This window comes from Anser brachyrhynchus, assembly GCF_964034855.1.
Source record: "Anser brachyrhynchus genome assembly, chromosome: 1".
NCBI lineage: Eukaryota > Metazoa > Chordata > Aves > Anseriformes > Anatidae > Anser > Anser brachyrhynchus.
In genome coordinates, this window is record NC_137694.1 from 65211652 (window position 1) to 65233193 (window position 21542).

A 21542-nucleotide genomic window follows, 5' to 3' on the forward strand; every position below is an offset into this window, starting at 1 on the left:
ACTCCTGTTTAGTTGTTTGTGGCCAAACAGTAAGAAACCTCACTACCCTCATGGAAAACAGGCCCAGTGTCCAGTTCTGAAAGTTTCCCTGAAATGCATGTCAGCCCTCACCATGGAAAAATTACTTTCCCTTTTTTAAAGTTTTTAAAGTATCCAAGAAGGTTTAATGAAATGGCCTCTGTAATTCAAGTATGGTCATGTTTTTGAAGCTGTTTAGGTATATTTACTATTTTAGGCAGTGCTTTTTTTGGTTTTGCTTGGGAAGATGAAAGGGAGAAGGAAAGTGCTAGAGGAAAAAAATAGTACTGGTAGTACTTGACATGTTACACTATACTTTCAGGTGACCTGTGACTTAAATAGTAGATTCCTTTTGGTTAGTGATAATCTGCTGCACTGAAACTCTCTCGACTCTTCACTTTTTAAAAAACTTAATTGAATACAGTAAGTTGCTTTTTCTGAGTTAGCATGAAACAATTTAATGAATCTATGCAGTTATAACTGTATTCTTACTGAATGATAGTACCACAGCGTGGTACTTGTTAATATGTGTGATATTTTCTATTCATTTTCGTGTCTTGTTGGAAAAAACCTAAAGTTAAATAATTTTATTACAGAAGTATTTTCTTAGGAGTAGCCCAGTGAAGATTTCAGTTATACTGGTTGTTGTGGTTTAAACTGGTAAGTAGTTAAGTGTGTCCTGGTTCCAGTTAGGACAGAGTTAATTTTTCCTCATAGTAGCTGGTAGGGTGCTATGTTTTGGATTAGGATGAGAAGAGCGCTGATAACATGCTGATGTTTTAATTGTTGCAGAGCAGTGCTTACACCAGGCCAAGGACTTTTCGGCTTCTCGCTCTGTCCTGCCAGCGAGCAGGCTGGGGGTGCAGCAGGAGCTGGGAGGGGACAGACCCAGGACAGCTGACCCAAACTGGCCAAAGGGGTATTCCATACCATCTGGCGTCATGCTAAACAATATATAGGGGTGGCTGGCCGGGGTGGGGGGCCGGCTGCTCGGGGATAGGCTGGGCATCGGTCAGCGGGTGGTGAGCAATTCCATTGTGCATCACTTGTTTCTTACACATTATTATTATTATTAATACTATTATCATTATCACTATTATTATTATTATTGTTATTATTATATTCCTGTCTTAATAAACTGTCTTTATCTCAACTCACCGGCTTCACTTTCCCGTTTCTCTCCCCCATCCCAGAGAGGGAGGGGGGAGGGTGAGCGAACGGCTGCGTGGTGTTTAGCTGCTGGCCGGGTTAAACCACAAGTGCCAAACAGATGTTTGCTCGCTACCCCCTCCAGTGGGATGGGGGAAGAATTGGAAAGGGTGAAAGTGTGAGAACTTGTGCGTTGAGATGGACAGTTTAATAAGAAAGCAAAAAAAACCAAACCACACACACAAAACAACAAACACAAAGAAAAGAAACAACAGCAACAAAAAAAGTGACGCAAAATGCATTTGTTCAACACCAGCCAACTGATGCCCAGCCAGTCCCTGAGCAACAGCAGTCCCCCCCAGCCAATGCTTCCCAGTTTTACTGCCGATCATGATGCCACGTGGCACAGGACATCCCTTTGGCCAGCTGGGGTCAGCTGTCCTGGCTGCCTCCCCTCCCAGCTCCTGCTGCATCCCCAATCTCCTTGCTGGCAGGGCAGCACAAGAAGCTGAGAAGTCCTTGGCTTGATGTAAGCGCTGCTCTGCAACAGCTAAAACATCCATGTGTTATCAACATTATTCTCATCCTAAATCCAAACACAGCACCACACCAGCTACTATAAAGAAAATTAACTCTATCCCAGCCAAAACCAGGATGCTGGTGAAATGCCATTCACTCAGCTTTCTGGTGCTGCTTGTATTTCAGCTGCAGGTGGGTATTTAAAACCCCAAATTCCCTTTTCATGGTTTTAAAGTTCTGTTTTCATGTTGAAGAGAACGTCTTTGAAAGTGACAACATTTTTATCAAATCAGTTTTGACACCTGAGAATGCTTGGAAAATCTGGCAAGAAAAATGAATGTTTGGTTTAGAATGGATTAAGTAGTTACTGAATATGTTTAGATTGGAGAACACTGATTTCGCTATCTGAGGGTTTTTTTTTCTTTCCTTTATCCCCTAATTAAACATTTACAGATATTTCCAGGCCGCTGTTCTCTAGGCAATCACTATAATTACTACCACACTGGTAGAATTGTGTAACTTTGGTCCAAAAAGAGAAGGGTGCAATTTAAAAGTAAAAGGGTATTATTGCAATGAGCTGTAAAAACTAAGAATGCTAATTAATAGATTATAGTTAGCTAACAGTGTGTCCTAATTAAACTCTGAATTCATTATGTCTTCTATAGCCTGTTGGAAGTGGTCACTTCAGCCTTTATAAGGAAGATCAGTTTAATAGGATTTACTGTAATTAAACAGACTTGTCTGTTTAGACACTGAACAAGGGATTTCTCTGATCTGTTGGGGACCTGAAAAATCTGTTCATTACCACCCTCTACACTCCCCCAAACAAGTTTAATATATTCCTGCTATATTATCTTTCAGTGTACTTGCAGGAACTATTATTTTAGATCTCTATACCAGTATTTCAGCACATCCCTTTCAATAAAGCCTTTTTGCATGAGCAGGACTTGTCTGGTATATTAAGTTTAGCTAAGGACAAATGCATTGTTTAAAAACTGCCTTGACTCACAGAGCCAGGATGCTGGCTGACTCATGCCATTATCTGATAGTCATCGCAATCTCTTTGCTGTGATCTTGGCTCTTTACTCCTCTCTGCACACTTGATTGTCTCTGATTGGATTTTTTTTTTACTACTGTTCTTGTCACCTCAACTTTGAAAGACTTTGTTGTCTTTTAGTCCTGGAAATTAAAAATGTGAAAACATGAGCTTTGGTTAATTGCTACCTCAGTCTCCTGTGAAACATGCATTGGTGTCTTTGAGTTTTCTTTCCTATTTCTTGTGAACGTGTGCAAATAAATGGTGATTATTGGAACAGAACTCCTGAAAAAACTAACAGGGAGATTAAAGAGTATGTTACTTAGCAGGGCTAACTTAGATATAATATTGAAAATGTAATGCACTTGCATCCATGTAGCCCTCGCTTGGTTTGAGACTGCTTAAGCCTTGCTCGGTTGAGGTGTTTTCAGCTGTGATGCAGCACAGCTGTATTCATCAGCTACTCTGAGCAAATATTAACAGCTGTGGAGCATAGCATATGCTGAACTTCATTTTCATCCTTTGTTACTGATCTTGAAGAGACAAAGTACTTTATTTTGGTAAATGGGGAATGTCATTGTCATCTCATTTTGAGGAGATCAGAACTTAAAATGGAAAATATTCCTGGAGTTAGCAGGTTCTTGGAAAAATACAGTAGCTTGCAGTCTGGTGTGGGTTAGTTATCCAGCTACACTTTACAAAAAGCCAGAAGCAGAGTCCAGATGATTTCTCAAAAGTTAACAAACACATGCATATCCAGGGAGGAACTGATGGAGCCAATAAACAGGAGCTTGGCATGGTGTTGCTCTCCTCAGCATGATTTCGTAGGAAGTGTATTTCTCTGAGTTGAAAAGTAGTTTTTTTTTTTTCTTTTTTTTAGTGTGAGTGTGGTTTAAAGGTTACCTGAAAATCTCTTCATTACAAGCCAGAAGAGTGAAGGAAAAACAGAGGGTTTTTTGGCACTGTGATAACTTCCCTAAAAACTGGACAGTGATGGGCTACGTGGAACTAGAGAGAAAAAAGGAACTCCTTTCAGATGAAACTTGTATATACCAAGGTCATTGTCCTTAAAAATAACTAGTGCAGTGCAAACTTGATGTCTAGCACCCTGCATTGAAATTAACCGCATTGTCTGATCAGTTTGAGATCTGAGTTATGTTTTGGCTGAAATAGTGCGGTATGGCTGAAAACATCTTTCTGCTTTGATGTATTTTTGTGGTCTTTTTGTGGTTAGAGGCCTTGGATGTCTGAGTGAGAGAGTTTAACCAAGAAAATATGTCTGAAAGGAATTTCACCTTACTTGGGGTAAGCGCTTACAGAATATTCTGCTTCATTGAGATGGAAAATGTGGCTGGTGTTCTCCAGCAGTCTTCTCCAGATTTTTGTGATCACATCCTTGCAGTCAGAAGTGGTCTCCATTTAACAACCGCATAGAATGGGCATCTCACTGTTTAACACAGTCATCCATAAGTTAGTTTCTTAAATGCTTTGGGTGCTGCTGTTGTCAGACTGGCTGAACTTCTAAAGAGTAAAATCAGATTCATTCTCCCTCTCCACTGATTTTACTTTTTAAATATATAACTAAACAAAACAAAAAGTTTTGATTTGTTTGTCCTAATACTGTATCTTTCTAATACTAGTACCATTCTTGAGTTGGTTATTAGTTGACAGAAAGCTAGATTCTTTAATTGTGCCATATGCAGTTCCATAGTCATTGCTTAAAGTCATTATCTGTATCCCACAACATCACACTTAAATAATTTTGGCAATGACAGATCTGTCATTTCTCTAGAAAACTGCTAGCTTTGAGGTTCCCTCTGTCTTTCCTCAGTTGAAATGTGACATTATAACTTAATTCTCTTTTAGAGTAACTCAAAGCTATCTCCTGAAGAGTGCTTAATATGAAACATTTATGAAGTTGCAGCACTGTGTAGGGCATTCAGAAATTGTCACTTAATATACTAAGAGATGGCTCTTCTGTGTTCTGCTTCTTTGCAGTTCTATCAGGAAAGAAAAATCAGACTTTTTGTGCTTATCAAAGTTCCCTAATGCTCCTTTTCTCCCATGTTTCTTAATAAGCTAAAACCATCTTTGAGTTGCTTTTAACTTTAGCATAGGCTGAACAGCTGGTCCCTACTTGATTCATTAAAAAAACAAGGGGAACACTACCAACTTAAAAGCAGCTTTTAATAAAGTGGGTGGCATCAGTTGAACTTCTTTAGTAGTTTACCTGTGCTTTTTGCAGTTAAGCTAGCAGAGGGATTACTTGAAGTAACCTATAGCAGACTCTGTTCCCCTACTCTGCTATTTAAAATTCTTTGTCTGCTCTTCAGTGAGGCTGTTCAGCTCCCTAACTGGGGTTGGGGCATATTGTTCCACCGTTCAGTATGTATATTTTTGAAAAGTCATGTCTGAATTACTAGATTTCTCTAGATTTTTTTTATTTTTTTTTGCCATTATCTTAATTCTGGTATTTGAGTTGTTTTCCCTTATTTTTTTTTCCCCCTAAAGTGTTCTTTCTTTATCTAAAGTATGTGGTATATATCTTGAAACTGTGTCAGGCTCAGGTTTGGAACAGATCGAGCTTCCTGCTAGTCACTCGGTGAGCAGCTGAACAGTGAGAGCTGATAGCAGTAGCGCAGAGATATTCCTACATTACTGTTCATTTTAGTAGAGGTCTTGTACTGCTCTTAGAGCTTTCTAATACTAAATCTAGTATTCTCGTGTGTCTGTCTTTTTCTGGGTGGTATTGATTTAAGTAGAAAGGAGAGGAGCACTTCTGATGGAACTGCCAGTCCATGGAAAAAGGGTTGAAGCGCTACCAATTATACATATGCCAGTCTTCATGTATGCCTTCCAGGCCAAAAATTGAAATTGAGCAGCTTTTTTTCTTTTTTCCCCCCCAATCTGGTGATTTTAGAAAGTCTTATAGACTTGAAGGTGGCCCATAGTAGAGTGGGCCACCATCCCTAAGCTCATAGTTGGAAGGAATACTTTTTTTTTTAAGCACAGTAGGTACCCGAGATCTTGTTAACGGTCTATGTAATGCTTGAGCCATTGGTAAGACAGAAGCTTTATGTATTTAGGGTAAATACATTTCTCTATATATGATAGTCTCAGATAAAGGCTAGAGAGCAAAAGAGTTTAGAAGTGACATTTCTGTACTCAGAAAGCAATTACTGTGTTGGATAAGTTATCAAAGGTAGCAGTGATCTCTGGTGATTTGAGCTTCTTGACAGAAATCAAATTACAATGGCACGTCAGCAGGTATGCATAGCTATCTTGTACTACAGATTTGTTTTTTCCTACATGGTTAGTACTTTGTATTTTTTTTTCCGTATTATTTTGGCATAATCTAATGAACAAAGGCAAGAATTCTGAATGCAGAGGGTCATAACTGTACCTCAATTTTTTTTTCCTGAAGATAATTTACACCTTGAAAAGAAAGTCTTTTCAGCAAAAATTAGTTTCATAACCCACAAGATACACATAACTGTCTTTAGACAGTATTTGGAGATTTATATTTGGCCCTCTTGGAAAGACCATAGTCACCTTTTGTAGTGAACAAAATCCAAGGAAAAGTATGGTTAGTATCATTCTGCGTTGATGTGAGTTAATCTGATTGACCTGCCTAGTGGTTGCAGTAGTACCTTAGACTGCAAAGTGGAAGTAGTTTGTGCATTAACAGCTTTGCAACTCAGTCACGCCCTGTTGTGTTGTCCTGTATGGTCACCTTTGCTTCCAAAGAATACTTAAATAGTTTGTTTTCCTTTATTTATCCTAATGGAATGATAGTATTTTTTTTTAAAGCCTTGGATTAAACACCAAAAACCTTTGCCCTGATTGACAGAAACTGAAGCACACCAGTATAAATAATGGTTTGCAACTGCAGAGTTGGTGTTTACATTTAAATCATAAAGAAAAGAAAGAATATATGGAAGGATTCATTAGCAATATCTAGATCGGTACTTGAAGAATTTTAATGAGAATTGAATTTTTTCAGTTGAACTCCATTAAGAAAGTCATTTTATGGATTCACCCTTGGAAGAGACTGGATTCTTTTAAAATAAATAAATAAATTAAAAGCATAAAATACTCGTCCTATTGCACGTGTGCTAATTGAAATTAGCTTAATCAGATGCCAAAATACTGGCACAGAACACCTGTTAAGAGTTCTTCCAGTGATCGTTGCATCAGAAATTAGAGAAGTTCAACTTCCAGCAGTGTATAACAGCTACTGGAATAAATACCATGCGATTGGCTTCTTCAGTTTAATTTCAGCAACTTCATTTGTAAACTGGAATGCTAAGTAATATACTATCATTGGTAAACCTAAGTTTTTGATGGTTGTGCTAAAAATTCCTACTTGCTTATATATAAGCTTTTAAAAAAATGATATATGTATCATTACTATTTCCTATTGTTTTTAAATGGCTTAAATGTGTGCACATTGGTGGTCTTTCGCTTTTCTCTGAGTGGGGACTGCTGGTCAAGAATCCTTTTGAAATGGAGGGAAATGATTGAGTCCTTGCTGTTTTATGCTGCCTGCATCTCCTGTGTGGATTGCTTTTAAGATCTAATGATTCTTGTCAGTGTCTTGGAAAATAAATACTGTAAGTCAGCAAGGGTGAGAAACTGTTTAAAGGCATTTAGATTCTTCCAGGATTTGATTCCACAACATCAAAAGCGATTTAAAAGCAATATATGGTTTCCCAGTGATCTCAGGCAGTCCATTGCAAGCATGCAAGGTAAGACTAGTTCATAGGGGTGAAGACTTTTCTAATCTCCTGCGTAACACAAGGAAAACATGCTTTTTCTTGAGGGAGGGAGAAAGGGATGGAGGTCAGCTGTCCAATAGAAAGATCTTCTTCAGTGCTTTGCAAATAAGCAGAGAAGTTACAATAAATTCTATTCTTCTAAGACAGTGCTTTGTTAACATCTTCTGCTGTGTACCTGCATTGTTTTGAGGTTCTATAGTGTGTTGCTATCCCTTTCTTCTACAGGACGGCCCTTTACTGCTTCTTGCCTTCTATTTTTACCCTTTGCATCCCTACCCCATTTGGCTGAGGAGAGAAGCAGGGAGGCAGTCTAAGGTTTGGAAAAAACAAGCAAGTAAAGAACGGTAGTTCAAGATTAACTAAGTCTCATTGGTATCTGTATCAAAGCTAAATAAGGTTGTTTTTTTCCTGGCCAATAAATACTTCATGTTCTTAAGAGCAGCACTATCAAGGAGTAGGCACTTCACTAAATACTCCTTTGATATCTAGGCATTTCACAGACATAAGATTTCTACATGGATTCCCTCACGGATTTCTACATGAGGAAGCAGTGACTGACATTAAGTTTATGGGGTTTTGATCCTTGTCAGATACTAGCTACTTGGTGACTTTTGAGGTGGTCCTCTAGTTAGATGCAGATATGGATTCCAAAGAATAAAGGGTCATGTATTTCTTCTGATCGCTTTGGTTGCTTTTTCCTGGCCATTAAGCCAAGGCAGCACCTGAACTGCCACCATTCAGAGGTGAAAATCTTTTTTTCTTCAGGTACTGTGTACAGGTTCTGATTCTTCAATAGTTGATTGCTCCTGGCATTTAAGATGGGAGCGAGGAGAGTACTGGGAAGCAAGTCCTACATTCTCTATTGTGGTACAGTGAGCCTTATGTACCCTTTTCCTTTACAGGAGTCTTGAGTAATGGTCTTTTGTTTGTTTGTTTGTTTTTTCCTAGTGGAATTGTGCCCCAAATTGCAGATGCTTATTTCTGACTGAGGGGAGAGAAAAGCTTTTAAAACAAATGTTTGTGTAGTAGCATGTTGTCTGTGAGGACCTGTAATGTCCTCACGTGCTCATCTTGGCTTAACAAGTCCTGATACTGAAGGTAACAAGTCCTGATGCTGAAGGTAACCGTGTCCCATAGCAGATCACCCTTGTCACTATGAGAAAACAAAGCATATATATGTGTGTGTATATATTATATATATATAAGCATAATTATATATGTAATTATATACATTACCATTGGCCTAATTAATTATGTCTTCTACAGTATAACTGGATATCAGTTCTCAGATGAACAGAAATAAACCATGAAGCAACAAAAGCAACTAGAGAAAACCAGAGCTTTCCTCACCAGTGAGACAAGATACCCACATGGCCTGTTCCAGCATGCAGTCTTAGTTATAAGCCTCCATGAGGTTTATTCTTCTGACTACATCTTTTTTGAGAAGTTGAAGTGTTAAATACTAAACGCTTGATTTGCTAAAGGATTTGGAGCATTGTGCCAAAGCTTTACTGGAACTTTACTTAAGCTTTTACTGGAAATGTTAGAAATGTCAGAAGTAACAGAGCTAAGAAACTCCAATGTGCTATGAAAATAAAGTTTTATTTGTAGATGATGCCGATGTTCTGTAATCAATTCACGCCTTAGAATGGATCTAAAGAAGCAGTAGATTGATGACAGACATTGTCTTTAAGAGAGGTCATACTTCTGCAACCCAGGCTAGATCCTTTCAGCTCCCCCGTGGGGAGCTAGATTTTATGGTTGAAGGTTTCTATATAATGCTGAAACTGAATAATTTCTTGCAAGTAGGGTACAAAATGAAAGTATTTTTCCTCCTTTTCAAGAGCCAGAAGGTGCATCTTATGCACACAAATGGAAGGGGACTTGGATTTGTTTTCCTCTTATACAGAAGAAAAAGGGGGGTTTTATTTGCATTGTAGGTATAGAAAGAGTGGAGCATTTAGATCATGATTCGCTCCTTTCTCTTTTAAGGCTAAGTTTTGTTTTATGGAAGCCTTGTGGCACACAGGTTTTTTATCTGATCCACAAGAAATCCCTCAGTTCATAGTAAGACTTAACTATGGGTCTGGCTTTTACGTTGACTAGAAACGTATATATGAAGTTCCTTAAAATGGTTTTGGCAAGTGGTTTTGGTGTTTGCTGGATAATAGAAACAAATCCATGCAGAGGATGACAAAAGGATTAGGATTAAGTGAAATGATAAACCCCAGAAGAATCCTAGAAAAAGGAAGTGGGAGCAAATAAAAACAGCTTTATAGTAAAAGCTTTTAATTAAGTAATTATTAGGAAATGCTATGCCCTGCACCAGAGTGTTAGGAAGCAACTGGCTTATCTCCTTCATTTGACTAAATGTGGAGAATCACACTGTACAGTGACTCATTATTTGTCCCCGTTGAGTTTAAGAATACAAATAACTTTGCTGTGTTTACCATGTAGAGCACAGTAACAGATTAGAGCATAAAATCAAGACTTCAGTGCTTTTCTGATAGTTCTGCTCAGTGATTCTGATGAAGAAGGAGAGAAGAACTCTGGGAGAGGGCATAAGTAAAAAATCTAGATAATTCTTTAATTTGACCAAGCATGGCAATCTTTGTGTGTTCTACATCAGGGTAACAAATACATGTGCATATCTGAAAACTTTCTTTTGTATGCGTTAAAATTAACGGATATGGATGTTTCTGGAGGTTAACGCTATCCAGATTAATGTATTAATGGGAACCCACAGGATCTGCTTATTTTTGAGGATTGTGAAATTTCTCAGTCTTTATTGGCCAGTTGAGTAAAATCAAATTATTATTATTATTATGCTTTGATTTGGAGGACAATTTTAAGGCTTTCTACTTCAGCTGGTATCTGATAGGTCAAGTTTGGCCATATGGTTGTGAGCCTGTTAATGTGTAACCATTTTAATAGATCCCTAAGCCTAGTTACTCAAAGGAGGGAACTTTCTAAGGAAGCATAGATATACTTTCATATTAGAAAGCAAATATTATGCTATATATATGCAATCAAAAGCATTTCTTGTGAGAGAAGAAAAATGAAACACTCAACCATTTTGTAATCCTCTTTGCAGAGAGCGTTTGGATTTACTCTGGTCTCATTCATTGTGTGGAAGGTTCCAAGGAATGGAATTATCTTCAGTGCTGTGTTTTGGAGGGAAAAACAACAACAACAACACCCTAACCCCTATTTTGCAATAAAATGAGTTGATCCAAACTTTTCTTAACAACAAATTCATGCTGGTTTGAACTAGCAGATGGTTTTGACGCTAAGAAAAATTTTAATAAGGGTGCTTTGGCCATGATTCAAGTTCTGTGCACATATTTGACCAAGAGTTGAAGTGAATGTGGGTACTGCTGTGTGCTCAGGTTATGGTTGGTATGTAATATCAGAGGTGTCTGCTTTTTGCAATTGTGTAACATGCTAGTGAGATCCTACTAGCAGTTCCATGATTATTTCCAGCTCTAATGGCTTATAAAACATTACTCTTACAAAACCCGGCTTTTTTTGTGCATTATGGTTTTAAATCACTAAATATCTTCACAATTTGACTTTAAAATTGGACTTTGCACCTCACATGTAACATTTGAATGTAACAGTTGAATGAATTTGATGGTTGTACTGTCATTACATTCTATCTCCCATCCCCCTAGAAAAAAGATTCAAAATCTAACGTTTGCTATTTAAGGAAAGTTCCAAGTGAGCGTTTCTATCTAGCAAAAGCTTTTACTTTTTGCTAAGGCTGGGAATGCATTCAAGGCTAGCCTTTTAAAACTGCATGCTTTGTTTTCCCAAAGCGGAATCAATTTAGCGTATAGTTATTCAGAAATGATTTTTCTTCTTTCCATTTGGCTGAATCAGCTCAAATCTGTCTGCCTTTAAGAGGTCTGAGGTCTGTCTCTTTTCTTTGTGAGAATCATCATGAATTCATGTTTAGCATCACTTTTTTGTTAATTAACCATTTATAGTGTTTCATGTCAGACTTCTTTAATCTGAAAAACCGGGAACCTGTGGAAGAAATCATTAATTCACTTCCCTCTACAGTTAATACAGATGTTAATGTTTCCTTGTGAAGTGCTGAATGCTAGACAGTCTTTGAAGGCTGGTCTGGAAAAAGTAGGTCTGTACTTCACTGGTTGAATGTGTTAGCAAGTTATTTGGTGCAGTAACACCTTAACACCCGATTATAGATAAACAGTTGTTGGTGCTATGACCTCTTCATGTATGCTGTGTGCAGTTTGGCTGTTAAACCTACTGCACGTGTGATTTTATGCTATCCAAAGGGGTGATTCATAGTTCACCTTGTTTCTCCATTAGAGATTGGGATGCATTTAGTATGCATCTCAAGCAGAGCTGCTCCTTTAGTTTCCTTTGATACATACTTAGTTCATGCGCACCAAAACTGTTGTGTGAAACCAACCAACACATGACAAGTAGGGACTATCTGAGGATCTTTCAGACAGTGCCACTGCTGCAAAATAAAAGGCTGTTGTGGATATAGTCACATTTGTATAATTTCTAATGCTTGAGCCTTCAAAGGAACTTAAATACTGATGAAGTTAAGTATTTCAGCACTCAGGAAGATAAGTGTTATTTCTGTCAGTGAATGCATATTGTAAAATGTTTCCAAACCATTAAATTGGGTTAGATATAATGTGATTATTCAAAATCATGCAGTTAGTGGTTGCTGTAGTTTGAGATGTTGGAGGATTTTTGTCCTCAATGCTAACCATCAGAAAGCAAAATTGCCTCCTCCTTCATAAGATAATTGGATGTATTAAGTATTGTGAGCTCTTCAGATACGTATTCATAGGAGCTCTACCATATCCTTAGCTAAGATTTGAAGCAGGATATATTTTATCTTTCCTACCTTTTCTTGAATGTGTTGATCTTTATCTGTCCTGCAGAGTTAACATGTATTTCTCTGTAATTGAGCAACTGTAACAGTTAATTTTGTTAATCATATAAGGGGAGGTATCAATTTTTAGTAGTGTATCAATAACAGGATGGGTCACTGTGCAATACAGACTTGTGTGTAGTTGAAAGAATGAGATGAGATTTTGCTGCTGAACACTGCAATTTTTTTGGACTTCATATCTGATCAGACAGTGAGTGTTTCATGAATAGCAGACTACAAAAATGCAGAAATAACATTTATTCCAGAAAAATGGGTCATATTAACTCCAATATTTTTATATTTTCACAGCTTTTTCATTCCAAGAGGGGATTTTTTTTTAAAGTGAAAATTCTTATTTTATGGACAATATTTCTGCCCTTAATGTCCCCTTCAGATAGATATTTTTTTGTTAATTTAACCAATGGAAATCAGAATAGGTAGTGAGATATTTCATAATTAAAAAGGTAGCACATGACTACTTGAATTTGGTGGCTTATGGTCTTTATTAATCCTAAAGTAACTGGTTGAAGTTCTGCCAGGTGTAACTTATGCTATGTGTTCCCTTGTATGGTAAGTCGTAAACCAGAAGTACAAGTAATGAGCAATGCTGTATTAGTATTTCTTCAGGTTACAAAACTGTTATTACTGTCATAAGCTGATTAAATTTCCAGTAGGAAGCTTCTTCCTTTCTAACGTATTCTTAACATGTTCTGAATTAATGTCTGTCACATCATTTTTTTCATCGTTGAAAGGTGATATTAAACAGTACAATGTTAAATCATGAGAAGAGGAAACCTATGGAAAACATTAAGCACAAGGCATGAGAGATGTACTGCTAAATGAAGTAAATAGTAATTATTAGCTGCAGCCTCATATGCAATACTTGATAGCTAAAACTGATTTTTTTTTTCTTTCCGAAGAACTTTATCTCTTGATTTGTGGTCTTTGGGGCTGTTTTCTTGTTTTTTAAATACGTGTCCTTTCTTTTCTCCCTTCAGTGTTGGGCTAGCTGTTAGGAGATGAGTAGCGCAATTGCTCTTACATCACTTTTGATACTGGAATCATTTAAATTGCACAAGTTGATTTTTTTTGTGCAACAGATTACGCCCTAAGGTGCACACCTATGTGTATCCAAGCTACACATCTAAATGGCCTGCATGGAAACAAGAAGAGCCCTTTTTATCATGGAGATTTTATAATACCTCATGTTCAAGGCACATTTTATATTGACTATGATTTGTACATTTTCTGAATGTCCATTAGTCAGGTCTCCAACAGAAGAGTGTGAGTGTCATAAATTGTAGGGAAATGTTTGACCAATTTGATGATTGACACCTGACGAGAACTCTCTGGAAAAAAAAAAAAGAAAAAAAAACCAGAAAAACAAAAGCAAAAAATAGTTGTTGCCTTAATTGTATTTTCCCACTGATCTAAGTTTTCTGCTTGTTCTTGATGGATCTTTAATTACCACATGCTGTGGATAATACCAGTGGTTACAATCAATACAATTTTAGTCCCCTAATTAGCACCATTCAGTCTCTGTACCAAATGAAGAACAGTTGGTATTATAAAAATGTGAGAACACATTCAACATATGTAGAATAAAGCAGAATTAGCTCAATATGAAGCCATCCAATTAATAGGAAGTCCTGAACTTGGCACATATTTTTAATGTAGTTCTTGGATGAAATTTGCTTTTTAAAGTGCTGTGTTTCCACTATCATTAACCTTATATAACTTGGCATGGCTGTCCCCTCTTGGTTGTACTGGTTTTATATAGCTTCAGATGAAGTGAGTGTCAGGGAACCGTTCTGGTTGGAGTGATTTGGAAAAAAGGGTTCCTTTTCATCTGAATTTGTTCCTTAAACAAGGCTGAAAGAAATAAATTTGAGATATAGCCTTAGAACTATAATGATGTTTTTATTACTGTAAAACATGTTTTGTAATAAACTCTAGAACAAAATAAATCTCACTTATTTCCTACTCAAAATATCTGTTTCCAGACAGCGTATGGACAGAAACAGGAGATCACGATAGAATTTTCCTTTCAGTTTTATAAACTGAGTAAAAATATGCTTCAGTTTCTGAAAAATTACTATTCTTGGGCGAGTATGGAGGAAAGGAATGAAGAATTATTTTCTTAACTCCTGGATGTGGAACTGAGACATTTATTCAAGAACTCTTAATGTGAAATGCAGACTAGTCTTGAGCCCCTAGATCGATTACTCAATCTCTTCAACCTTCCCACTTGGCTTCCTACATTCTCCCACAGTATGCAAATAGAGAGATAACACATCTGAACAAAATGTTGCATCTTTCTGTGCTATGCAAGTCTGCTGAGGTACTCTAGAAGATCTACCAGGCCTTTTTGATGAGAGCCTGGGTTCAAGGAGACCTACCAGCAGTGAATTGAATGAGCATTGAGTCAGGGATTACTTGGAAGAACTTGATCCGTGTGAGATCATGGGATGAAACTGAGGGTGCTGAGATTGCTGGCTGATGCTAGTGGAAGGCTTATTCCTCTCATCTTTAAAAGACTATGGAAATTGCAAAGGGGTCTCAAACAACTGGGGAAATGTAGGTGTTATCTGGTCTTCAGTCTAGGTCAAAAGATAAGGCATGGGATCACAGGCTGGTGTGCCTCACTTCAAGTCCCTGGGAATTCTGCGGGATGAGTCCTTTTTGAAAACATTTCAGCACAAGTGAAAGACAAGAAGGGAACAGTCAGCATGAATTTACCAAGAGTAAATAATGCCTGACCTCACTGCCTTCTCTGATAAAATGGCTGAATTTGTGGAATAAGGAACCGGGTATCATTTACATTGCCTTTAGCAAGGCTTTCATCACAGTCTCCCACAATATTGTCATAACTCTGATTAGAATGCTATGGTCAAAGTGGTTGGCCGGACACATGGGTAAAAAGCTGTTTGCGTGTTCAGACCCTGGGTAGTGATTAATGAGTTAACATCTACTCCATTTCTTGTAATGAGATGAGTCCTGATTAACATCTTTATCAGTGACCTGGATGAAAGTGGTCAACTTTCATTAAGATTGCCGATGACACCAAGCAGGGCGGACTAGTTGATATGTTCTAGGGCAAAGCTGCTGGTCAGAGAGACCTAATCTGCAGGAATGAGCAGGCTGGAGTCTTAGAGATTCAGCAGCAATGAGTGGGAAGAAGGCCCCCTGCAGAAACAGAGGATGGGGATGGGCTGAGTTGGAAGCAGCTCTGCAGAAAAGGATCTGGGGGGCCTGTTGGACAGCCAGTTGAGTGTGAGCCAGGAGTGTGCCCTGGCAGTGGAGGAGGAGGCTATTACGAATAGATGAAGTCATTATCTCCTTCAGCTTAGCACTTGTGAAAACATGTGTAGAATATTGTATCCAGATTTGGGCTGCCCTATCCAAAGAAGATAAAAATTAGTGAGTTCTTTGGAGGGGTACCAAGCTGGGTAGTGGGCTGAAGTACAGGCCTTGTGGGAAGAAGCTGAGGAAATGGGCCTTGCTTACCCTGGAGAAGGTCTTCGGACCTAATAGCAGTCTGTACTATAAGGAGGTTATTGAGGAGGTGGAACCAGGCTCTTCACAGTGTTGCATGCTGGAAGGGTGAGAAACAATGGGCATAAAAGTTCTGATCAGATATAAGGAAAACCTTGGTGGTTTTCAAGACCTGATTGGATAAAGTCCTGAGAAACTTGTTGTAATCTCATAGCTGACCCTGCCTTGAGCCTGAGGTTAAACTAGATGACGTCCTGCTGTCCTTTCCAACCGGGATTATCCTGTCATAATTTTTCTTTGAAACACTGATTGATATAGTGTATTATGTGTGCTTACGTTTCTAGTCTAAATCAGAAATGAAGATGACTTCCTGTACTCATCTTGTTTCAGAAAGGTATGGAAAGAATATGATACAAATACAGTATCAAGTTATGTGTAATTGTACACTAAATTGACAGGCTTTGAAAACTCTCCTTATTCTGTTTCAGTTATGCCTTCCAGTAAGCATACTAACAGTCACCAGCATCATTAGTTAAGGAATAAATGTAAACACATACAGAAAATACATTTCTTCACAATGAGGTGGTGAGGCACTAGCACAAGTTGCCCGGAGAAGCTGTGGCTGCCCCATCGCTGGAGGTGTTCAGGGCCAGGCTGGATGGGGCTTGGTGCATGTGGGGTATTTGAGGCTAGTGGGTGGCATCCCTGCCCATGGTAGTGGGGTTGGAACTAGATGATCTTTAAGGTCCCTTCCAACCCAGGCTGTTATATGATTATGATTTTCTGGAAGTCTTTTTCTAACTGGGTACAAAAATTGTGATTATTTTAAAAAGACATCTTTCCTTTTAATTTCTGAATAGACCTAGGTTGGGTCTGAAAAGAAAGTGTACAGCTCCCATCTAGCAGTGCTAGGTTCACCTTCATGAGACGATAGAAAAAAGTCTGTAAAATGTTCAGTGAAAGAAGGTATTATCCTCAGTCTCTGGGGCAATTATTACTGTGATCTAAGTTTTATGGTTGTCTAAGCCTTTATAGTAACCTTTATATAGCCTTTATAAATCTCTTGTTCTTTCACAGTGATTGAACTTCCCATATCAGTTTAGCTGGAAAAATGTTCCATAAAATATAATAGTACTAGGTGGAGTTTCAGACAGCCAAAGCGTTGCATCCCCAAACTGTATTGAGTATATTGGTACTGATGAGACTGGAACATGCCCACTTTTGTTTCCAATATTACTGATGTGTTCTTGCCGGACATACTGGTGCTGAGAGAGTATCAGCTGCCCAGGCTTACAAAGTTGCTACAGACCCTCCATGTCAGCAACTGGAGTGCTTTCTTCTGTCCTGACAGTCAAGGGCATCCATACTTTTGTTAGAGGTAAAATGAAAGCATGTCAGGTATGATGATTGCTATTGTACTGTTGCTATTGCTGTGTTCATTTTCTTCACTGATCACGCAGGCTTTCCAGGGAGGAGTCTTAGTCCAGGTGCATTAGATCCAGGTTGACCTTCAAGTCTTACGTTTGACAGTATTCCTACAAATCCAAGGTTATTTGTAGAAGTGTAACTGTTATCTTTCCAAATCCTGGGTTCAGGACATAGATCACTTTGATTTGTTTTGTCTCCTAGCTTTTCATTGGCTTTGATTCTGTTGCAGATTTATTTTATAAACGTTGAATAATACCTTCACTAGATGCATTTGTTTCTCAGATTCTTTATGATTTTAGTGTTAACACCTATGCACAAAACTCATGTGTTTCAAAGCACTGAACAAATGCTCATGACAATCATTTATTTTTTAAATATGTTTGTGAGGGAGGAAGTTATTCTCATGGTGCAGATGGTGATGGTACTTTTAAAATATTAATCAACGTGGAGGCATATCTGTATGACAGTTTATGGTGAGCTTTATGCTGTCACATTATTTTTTTTTTAAACTTCAAGAAGAGTGTTCAGTCTGCGTGGCAGTTCTGTAGCTGCTCTGCCTCTGGCTCACCATTCAGTTTCAATTCAGGTCAGACCATCTTCGTGTTAGCTTTTTCAGTAGCCTTGCCTTGCCTCCCAAGTCTCCTGAGGGTTTTCCCTAGGACAGCCTTAACAATTAATTTTTCAGAGTACAGTTAGCCATTTTATTTTGATTTACCCTTAGTAATTCTTCATTCACTATCAGTTTAGCCAATTTATTAAATGTGTCTTTGTTCAGATTTTAAATGTTAAAGACCTGAATTTTTAAAAACTTTTTATATCAGGTGTAAATTTTATGTGCTAAAAAATTGCATTTTGTTAAAAATCTAAATTTTAACTTTGTTGGTTTTTGTAGTAAACTGATTTAGCAGTTATCACTACAAGTACTTTCTAGATGATAGAAAAGAAGTCTTTCTCAGCACCCCTGAATGTATATAAATACATAAGCTGAATGTATATAATACATAAGCTAACAGCTTGTCCAGCATCAGTGAATAGCCTTTAAATTTACTCTAGTCTAGATGATCTATTTTCCTCAGTTGTTTTCGGTGAGTTTTGTCTTTCTTATTTAACAACCTTTCCATTCTAGTTTCTGTCACCTTCGTCTTTGTCATGTTTTGCAGTGTGTGGGCGTCATGGAAGATACAAACTGTGTTTAACTTGTAGCAATTGGCATAAATCATGCTGAGTCTCCCTCTGCTTTATTTTCTAACCAGTCATCTTATTTCATCCTGGTCCTGCCAGAACAAGGATAGCGAAAGGAGCTCCTTCTTCATCACCTCTTGTGGTGGGCTGGCTCGTCAAGCTGCTCTGGCATTCCCCCTTCTCAGCAGGATGGGGGAGAAAGTAAGATGAAAGCTTGTGGGTTGAGGTAAGGACGGGGAGATCACTCACCAGTTACTGTCATGGGTAAAACAGAGATGGCTTGGGGAAAATTAATTTGATTTATTGCCAATTAAAAATAGAGTAGGATGGTGTGAAACAGCACTAAAAAATGCCTTCCCCCTACCCACACCTTCTTTCCAGGCTCGAATTCCTTCCTTCCTGACTCTTACTCTTGTCCCCGCCAAGTTGTGCAGGGAGGTAGGGAAGGGAGGCTGTGCTCAGTACATAACGCTTCATCACCACCACTTCTTCCTCCTCACACTTTTCCCCTGCTCCAGTATGGATTCCCTCCCACAGGTTACAGTCCTATGTACATTGCTCCAGCTTGGGTCCTTCCCATGAAGTACAGTCCTTCAGGAACAGGCTGCTCCAGCATGGGTCCCACGCAGGCTGCAGTTCCTACCAGACAACCTGCTCCAGCGTGGGCTCCTCTCCATGGGCCACAGTTCCTGCCAGAAGCCTGCTCATGTGTGGGCTGTCTGTGAGCTGCATCTTCATTCGGGATGTATCTATAGGCTGTGGCATGGATGTCTGCTCCAGCATGGTCCTCTCCGCAGTCTGCAGGGGAACTTTGGCTCCAGTGCCTGGAGCACCTCCTACCCTCCTTCTCCGCTGACCTTGGGGTCTGCAGGGCTGTTTTTCTTGTATGTTTCTCACTCCTGTCCCTCTTAGCTGCTGCACAGTGTATTCATGCTGTCAGAAACACTTCTCAAGTTTATAAAACAGATATTCAACAATCAATCTGATTTTTGCATCTTTCACCACTAATTGCAAGTGCCTATTGATTCAGTTTCTTGATGATGACTGTCTTGTAAAAACGTTGCTTTGCATAAGTACTTTGCAAGTATTATACCTTCCCTGGTTTTATGCTGTGAAAGATCTTTGGTCACTTACTTGACCTTCACTCATTTATATAGATATCTTCTTCTTCCCAGCTCTAGCATTCATTTAGATCTGGGAATCTTGGTGTATTGATCAGGAACTGCTGTCCTGAAACTTTTTTTTTCTCCTCTCCCCTTCTCTTTTATTTTCAGACTTTAAAGGCATTCTCTACTTAATTTTCTTTGTGAGACTGACTCAAAATATGTCTTTTGGATATATCAAGACATTTTCTGTTTATTTTCTATTAAATATGTTTATATATGTGTGTGCATATGTATGCATATTATGTGTAAAACATGCATTTGTTTTAGAAGTCTAAAATCTGTTTAGCATGTCTCATCATTAAAGCAGTTGTATGTTTTCATCTCTGTCTGGCTTGTTCCTTTTGGATTTTTCCCTTCGTAGTTCCACTGTATTTTATGAAATTGGTTTGTAGGTAAGCAGTTTCAGTTCCTTTACTCAGCTTGTTCATACAAGTTTTATTGTTCTAGCACTTCTGAATTCCTCTTGCATTCAGTCTTTAATTTGTTCAAGTGATAGCTCAGTTTTGCATTGTTGATATTCATGTACCTTTAGCACCAAAGTACAAAGACACTGTTGCAATCTCACCTGTTCTGTATATTGCCCATGCTTGTCTGCACCTGCTTAAATATTTGTCTGAGATCTTCTCAACAGTTCAGTGTAGTGAATCTGTTTAGAAGAGCCTACTTTCTCCCTTCCCTACAGCACTGAGGTCATACCATTATTGACACTGAGGGTATCTTTACTTTTTTCTGCAGAGAGCTTCATTTTCAATGCCAGAGATTCTAAAAGTGGAAATGCTTAGACTTCTAACTTTTCTATATCAAAGCGGGTGTTTAGTGTATCCAAGAAACATAACTCTTTTCTCTGTTTTTTTTTTTTTTCTTTTTTTTTTTTGTTTTTTAATATCCCTGTTTGGGAAATAGACTTCTGTTTCAAAAAAAAAAAAAAAAAAGAACCAGACCACTTCTGTAAAGAATGTGAGCAAGAGAGACAGCATATTTGTAAGTATCTGAACTTACTGTGTAGTTCCAGACCTTTCAGTCACCCGCCCCCAGCGATCTCTTTCAAGAGATGGGGTGGGATTTGTTGTCATGTCGTATGTCATCCCCCCGCCCCCGTTTGTTCTTGACTATGGCTATATGCACACCTCTATGATGTTAGATAAAGACACCACTGCCCACCACTGCCACCACGTTTTATATCAACAAATAAAGTGTAGAATCCCCATCTTCCCTCTGGAGAGAGAATCAGTATCAGAACTAGTGTATCCAACATTGTATTTGTCAGCCATCTATCTGCCAAGACTTCTGAGTGCCTCATCCAATGTGGATCGTTCTGCATGAAAGGGTCAGTGCCACATGAAAAAACTCATACACGTGAGTACTTTGACATTGGTACTTGTTTAATCAGTGTGAGTGAATTCTTCGTGCAAAGTTGAAGAGAGATTCACTCATCTGTAAGTGGATGCTGTATGTATGCCTTGGCTTCCCTTTTGTCTTGGTTGAGGTCCTTAAAATTCTGAGATTTGGAACTGAGGAGTATATGGTCTGTTGTTCCCTATACTGCTTACTAAATATCAATATCTTATTTGCATACATGTATCATATCCAACTCTATCCTACCTTGCTATCACTTTTTTTTCACCTTGAAATTAACAAGGACGTTAACTGGCACTATCTGATAATGGAAAAAGAGAACACCATGCCCACCTTCAATGTGGGAAAGAAAGAGGATACAGTGAACTGCAGGTCATTTAGCATAATCTCAGTCTCTGGAAAGGTTACGTAGTAGATCCTCTTGGAAGCCACACACGAGCATGTGAAGGACAAGAAGTTTGCTGGGAGCAGTCTGCATAGTTTTATGAAGGGCAATT

General features: G+C 38.4%; 1 protein-coding gene across 16 annotated transcripts in view; it reads left to right on the top strand.

Annotated features, from left to right (window-relative positions):
• ERC1 (ELKS/RAB6-interacting/CAST family member 1) overlaps window positions 1–21542 on the top strand; it is a 308860-nt gene that overhangs the window by 11403 nt on the left and 275915 nt on the right. The gene's annotated exons all lie outside the window — the stretch shown is intronic.